This window comes from Saccopteryx leptura, chromosome 3 (genome assembly GCF_036850995.1).
Source record: "Saccopteryx leptura isolate mSacLep1 chromosome 3, mSacLep1_pri_phased_curated, whole genome shotgun sequence".
Taxonomy (NCBI): Eukaryota; Metazoa; Chordata; class Mammalia; order Chiroptera; family Emballonuridae; genus Saccopteryx; species Saccopteryx leptura.
The window spans coordinates 162084847-162091756 of record NC_089505.1 but is presented as its reverse complement, the minus strand read 5'-3'; the positions used below and the strand labels follow the sequence as shown (position 1 = coordinate 162091756).

General features: G+C 42.9%; 1 non-coding gene across 1 annotated transcript; it reads right to left on the bottom strand.

Moving 5' to 3' along the window:
- Positions 1-2057: 2057 nt before the first annotated feature.
- Positions 2058-2133, bottom strand: TRNAS-AGA (transfer RNA serine (anticodon AGA)). Its single transcript has one exon. It is a non-coding gene; the product is annotated as a tRNA-Ser (tRNA).
- Positions 2134-6910: the final 4777 nt, after the last annotated feature.

Below are 6910 nucleotides of genomic sequence, written 5' to 3'. Positions count from 1 at the left end.
CTGCAATTCTATGTATAAACCTTGGCTTCATCCATAATCTCTGAGGTCCTTAAGAGCAGAAATTCTGTCTCTTTCATTTTATTAGTAGATACATACAGAGCGTATAAATGTGGCTGAACAGAATTAAACATGGTTGACAGCTTGACATGTCCCACTACTGTAGACCACAGCAAATACAGTGTTTCTTTTGTGTGTTTGTTTGTTTTGAGGGCATGATCTTTAATGTTTAGTTTATTGATTTTAGAAGGAGAGGCAAGTGGATAGAGAGAGAGAGAGACAGACAGACAGACAGACAGACAAAAACATTGATCCATTCCTGTACATACCCTGCCCAGATGGAACTGGCGACTTCTGCGCTTTAGGATGACACTCCGACCACCGAACTATCCAGCCGAGGCAAAGGCAGCATTTTATACTATTCTAGTAAGTCCAGTAGGAAATCTTCGTAAAACAGAAGACTGAAATGTCCCTGGAACAAGAAGCATATTTTCCCACACGCGTTTCTTTCTCTACGGAGGGGTGTGTGGCCCGGTTAGGGCAGGGGGGCTCCTCAGACTGTTTCCCAGATGCGTTGGATGTCAGACCCATCAGTTGTTTAACTACCTGTCATAAGTAAGACCAGCCAACTCCAAATCCAGTTTCTATGTTCACCAACCCAGCCTTCAATTACCAAGGTAGTTTTCCAGATAAATTTCAGCCAAAAAAGAGATGCCTCAGCCAACATTTTCTTTTCAGAGGAAAGGAGAAGAGGAGCTAAAACAAGTTTTCACAGCCTCTTCATTCAAGGACTTGAACTTCCAGTCAGGAAACAAAATGAAAATAAGTCACAGTTAGTGGGCAACAGAAAACTTAGAGGAGTTAAGTATATAACCACGAGAGAGTTTCTTAAAACTAAGGTATGGATCAGAAACTTGTCAAGCTCTACTGCTCTAAAACATCCACATCCATGTGTGGAGTTAGATTTTGAGCCTTCTCCTGGGACCTCAGGCTGGTGGTGTACAGAACCCAGGGAACACCCACTCACTGGAGAACAAGTGAACCTTTCAAATAATTTTAAGGGAATCACTTTCTAGACCCTCAATTTTCAATTATGCTCTTTCCTGCCAAGTCTATCTAGCGTCTGCTGGTTCTTTCCTCCCCCATTTTTTAAATCTTTATAAATGAAAGACAAATCTCTCACGAATCCTAAGTCTTATGAATGTGATTGACCCAGAGCACCAAACAAAGGAGCAGTTCCAGGATGCCTTGCTCCCTGTTAGAGCCAGTAGAAAATCCTGAATAGAGCAGTGCCTTATTTCATCCAAGAGAAAACTCTTGTTAAGACTCTAAGGACTTGTTTATCCATCCATCCATCCATCCATCCATCCATCCATCCATCCATTTATCTTCTAGTTAGAATTCATTAGTGAGATGGTTGTCACAGGAGGAGGCATTAACATATTTATTTGAATTGAAAAATGAGGTAAGACTTTTTAAAAGTGACAGAAAGTGATTCTCATGGAGCTGATTGACTTGACAATGAGAACTGGGTTTGCTAAGTTATATGGTAGATATGTCTATAATTTGAACAAACTAAGTATGTAGCTCCAAGATTTTGATAAAAATCCATTCAGAGCTTATAGGCATCATAGAATATTTTGGAAATTAAACATAGGATGAAAAATTTTTTTGTCAGTTTAAAATTATGTAGAATGCACATAGATTATTATTTTCTTTTTTTTTTTTTTTTCATTTTTCTGAAGCTGGAAACAGGGAGAGACAGTCAGACAGACTCCCACATGCGCCCGACCGGGATCCACCTGGCACGCCCACCATGGGGCGATGCTCTGCCCACCATGGGGCGATGCTCTGCCCACCAGGGGCGATGCTCTGCCCATCCTGGGCATCGCCATGTTGCGACCAGAGCCACTCTAGCGCCTGAGGCAGAGGCCACAGAGCCATCCCCAGCGCCCGGGCCATCTTTGCTCCAATGGAGCCTTGGCTGCGGGAGGGGAAGAGAGAGACAGAGAGGAAAGCGCGGCGGAGGGGTGGAGAAGCAAATGGGCGCTTCTCCTGTGTGCCCTGGCCGGGAATCGAACCCGGGTCCTCCGCACTCTAGGCCGACGCTCTACCGCTGAGCCAACCGGCCAGGGCTAGATTATTATTTTCAATTGTAAAGGACTAGGCAAGAACATATGAAGACAACTATTCTGGGGCTTCAATGGGAACCAGGTGAGCCTGGAGCAGTCTGGAGTGACTTGTTGCAGGAGACTGGGCTAGGCGCTGCAGTAGCCAGGAAGGCTCAAAGTGAGAAGGTGGGAAAAAGCCATCTGGTCGTTTGTTCAATGTTGACAGCATGTTCAAGGACTGCGAGATTGTACCAAACATGTCCACTGGCAGAATGTCAGTGAGATAAGCCTCACCTTAGGACAGGAATCAATGGAGTGATAGGGACAATGACATTGGCCACCTCTTTCAATCTGAAAAGATCTGATATCTTTCTTGCTGGGGAACAGATGGAGGGCAGATTGGACAATGGGGAAGGTTGGAAAGACTTTGAAAGTCCCATGGATTTTAAGCCACATGAACAAAGCAGGATTTAATCAGTGTTAATCTCCCACCTCTTCTAATTCCCATAAAGTTATTTCGGTTTTTCTATTATGGGGTGTTTCTCATGCCATAGCAATTATTTGCTTATATGCTGGTCTCTTCCATTATTAGTCAGTTAGCTCTTCTATAACATGAATTTCTTTTTACATATCTTTTTAACACTAGTGCTTAGCACATCTTCTCTCAAGTGACAGTATCATAATTACTTTTTTTAAAAAAAAATAATAAAAGAAATTCAAAAGGAAGGCAAAGAAGGATGAGATAGGGAAAGAGGGCTAATACTGAACTAGTCCTATGTATCTGGGACTGTGCGAGTCCCCCAATCCCCCCAGCTGGAAATGAGACGCCTTCCTCTGACTGACCAGCTACTGGGCTTTGTCCATAGCTTTACCCTTTCAATTTGGTGTATAATCACTTATTTGTCACTAATTTCCATTCTGTTGTTAGGTATGAGAAATCTGATTTATGTAACTTACATGTAGATGATATGCTGTAGTAAAAAACTACACCTGAGGAAAACAATTAAGTTTAAAAAATTATTTTTCCTGTAACAATTAGACATAGAACATCCTGAAAATGCAAGCCTAGAAAAATAATTTAAGTTTTCTTTTTTTATTTATTACTTAAATTATTTTCATTTTGAAACTCTGTTCTCTCTATGAAATCCTTCATAACGGACACTACTGTTTCCTTGCTTCATTGCAATGACAAACTTGATTGTCATTTCTGTTATCTACCCTGTTTGACTTCGAGAACTACCTCCCCAGCTCCTAGGATAGATCCTATAGGTGTAAGCTAATTGTGCAAATTCCATTCCCCTTGCAAATGCTTGGCTTAGAAATGGCCAGAGAACCTTGAACAGAAGCATCCTTGTAGTAGGGAACTTAACTGCAGAAAAAAACCCAATCTCTTCAGCCTAAATACAATTTTAAGGAAAGGAAGATTCTCTTTAGGACATTGACCAGACATTAGGTAAGAGCAGAGAATTTTTTTTCCAAGCTGGTGAGGTCAGCAAGGATCTTAATTTATTTCTCATGCTTTGCTTAGACAAGATAATGCACTTAGTACTGCTTGGTTGGTCTCAAACGCTTGGCCTACTCTCAAAGAGCATTTGATTTGGGGAAAGGATAGAACAGGGCGTTCCCAGCCAGCCTTATCAGGACCAGACAGTACTTAGAGCTGCAGCCTCAATTGTGTTTGCTTTTTTGTGAAATCTTTAAAAGGCTGGATCTGCTTACAGAGCCATTAACTACAGGGGTCCCAAAAGTCACCTTACAGGGGTGGTTGAGCCACTCTCTCCTAAGTGAACACCAATCATTAAGCAGAAACCTTTCACTCTTAACTATTTCCAACCCAATACATTCTTTATTTTATTTTATTTTTATTTTACTTTTATTTTATTTTTTCTGAAGCTGGAAACGGGGAGAGACAGCCAGACAGACTCCCACATGCGCCCGACCAGGATCCACCCGGCACGCCCACCAGGGGCGACGCTCTGCCCACCAGGGGGCGATGCTCTGCCCCTCTGGGGCGTCGCTGTGTTGCGACCAGAGCCACTCTAGCGCCTGAGGCAGAGACCAAGGAGCCATCCCCAGCGCCCGGGCCATCTTTGCTCCAATGGAGCCTCGGCTGCGGGAGGGGAAGAGAGAGACAGAGAGGAAGGAGAGGGGGAGGGGTGGAGAAACAGATGGGCGCTTCTCCTGTGTGCCCTGGCCGGGAATTGAATCCGGGACTTCTGCACGCCAGGCTGACGCTCTACCACTGAGCCAACCGGCCAGGGCCCCAATACATTCTTAATAGATGCAGGGAGAGTTACTAAATCTGTGCAGAAATAAAAACCTTTGTTAATCCTGTTAACATATTAACTGACTCTGTAATGGGATGGCCAGAGAAGGCAGCTTGGAAGAAGTGAGACTTTCATCCATTTGTTCACGTATGAACTCAGCCTTTCTCAACATGAGTTCCTCATGTAAACCACAGCACACAGAAGGTGATTTGATTGGCTATTCTCTCCTTATAAGAATGGGACATAGTTAGTGCCATTCTTGAGACATGAGACAGAAGTTAATACATTTGGTGGGTGATAGGCATTATGACCAAATTCTCTCATGAAACTATAGTTTGTTTATTTAATATATTTACTGAATGTCTACTATGTGTCAGACCCCCCTTATAGGTACTGGTTATACAGCAGTGAATGAAACAGATTCCTGCCCTCATGGAGCTTACACTCTAGTGAAGAATTCAGATTCAGGATGAAGACATACATACACACACACACACACACACACACACACACACACACGACCCCTGAGAAATGCAGCTGTTAAGGGCGCTGTCCTGGCAGTTGAAAATCTGTGTGTAACTCAAGTCAACCCTCCTCATACTCAGATTCCCAACCACCAGTTGACCTCAAGCAGCATGTTTGAACTATGCAGGTCAATTGTAAATATTGCCATATAAGTGAACCCGCACAGTTTATACCCATGTTCAAGGGTCAGATGTATAAACAGTATGTATATTATATACCTGGGTCTTTTTTTCCATTTTTTTTTTTTTTAGTTATAGCTGACATAAATATGATATTAGTTTCAGGTGTACTATACCTGATTCTTAGAGAAAGAGATGGAAAATGGATAGTAGAAGGGAAGGGGTGGGCATTTAACATGGCCTGGGAAAGTCAGGCTGTATGGAAGTAGATCCAGGATCCGGCTGGTTTCTGCTTGTTTCCCTCAACGAGAAGGGCTTACCCATCTCTAACCACTGAACCTCACAGTCCCTAAGAGCATGCCTCTTTGTCCACAGGGCTAAGATCAGGCTGCACTTTTAGGGGGCAAATGGTCCTGGCGTTAGGTGTCACTTAGGATGAGACCAGGAATTTTTTGACAAAGCTGGGCATCTTGAGCCACTGGAAGGGTGGATACCCTCCTACATGGTGTGACAGAGCTCCTGAAGGGGTCCTTCTCCCCACAAATACTTCTCCCCAGGGCTTGCTAAGGTTGTTCAAATGTTACCCTTACCTACTTCTTTGGCCTAAGGCAGAATTTACCCAACTTTCTCAGTTCATGGGCTATTTTTTTCATTGATCTTCTAGGACAAAAGAAATATCTAACAATTCTGTTTATTAAGAAATCAAGTCCAAATATGGTAATTTAATTTGTAGTACTTTGTGCAGAGTTTGACAGATGTTTCTGTGTATCCTTCTAAATTTTAAAATATCCCACAGTCCCTTTATGAATTCACTATGGAGAGCTTGTCATATGCTTGTCATTGTAGACTTAAGGCATAGAAATTCTCGATCAAACCTGACCTGTGTTGGTGCAGTGGACGGGGTGTTGACCTGGAACGCTGAGGTCACCTGTTTGAAACCGGGCTTGCCAGGTCAAGGCACAGACAAGAAGCAACTGTGGGTTTATGCTTCTTGCTCCTCCCTACTGCCTTTCTCTTTTTCTCTCTTCTCTCTAAAATCAGTCAATAAAATTTTATTTTTTTAAGATTTTGTTTTTGTTCACTTTAGAGAGGGTAGAGACGGGGGAGAGGGAGAGAGAGAACAGAGGAAGGAGCTGGAAGCATCAACTCCCATCTGTGCCTTGACCAGGCAAGCCCAGGGTGTGGAACTGGAGACCTCAGTGTTTCAGGTTGACGCTTTATCCACTGCGCCACCATAGGTCAGGCAATAAATAAAATCTAAAAAAAAAGAAAAAAAAGAAAAAGTCCCTATTAAGGTATAAATGGTTCTTATCTCTCTGAAAGCCAGATGCAGTTATCCAGTTTATTGCAAAGTTGCTCTAAGCGTAAAGAGATGGGACAAAGGGTGGCTAAGATTAGAAGGAGGGAAAGGTCATGTTATAAAGTGCTCTGGAAGTCAGATTAACCTGTGAGGGGAAAAAGCTGCCTAATAGGAGGAAAACCAGACAACACCAAGAGTCCTGCATGGGAGCAACTCAGAGCTACAAGAAGTCAATGAAGGCAAGCAGGTCGGCAATGAAACGGATACAATAATCTATCTCCTGGGTGGTTTGCATTCTTTTAAGCCACTCAATTTTGGCATAATTTGTTATACAGCAGTGTCCACTCAGTAATCTGTCTCAACCTCTCAGGTCAATTCTGACAAAGTGATCAAGGATCTCTAGCCCACCACTGTGCACTGGCTGAGGTCTGGCCCTGCACATTCAAACTCCTTAATAGAAGGGCTCCGTGTGCATCAAGTAGCTATTGCCACACCCCCATCAGAGTGTTTGGTATAGTTTTTTTTTTTTTAAGATGCTCACTGACTTTAAAGATTATATTTATTAATCAAGATGAGGGGAGGAGCAGAAAG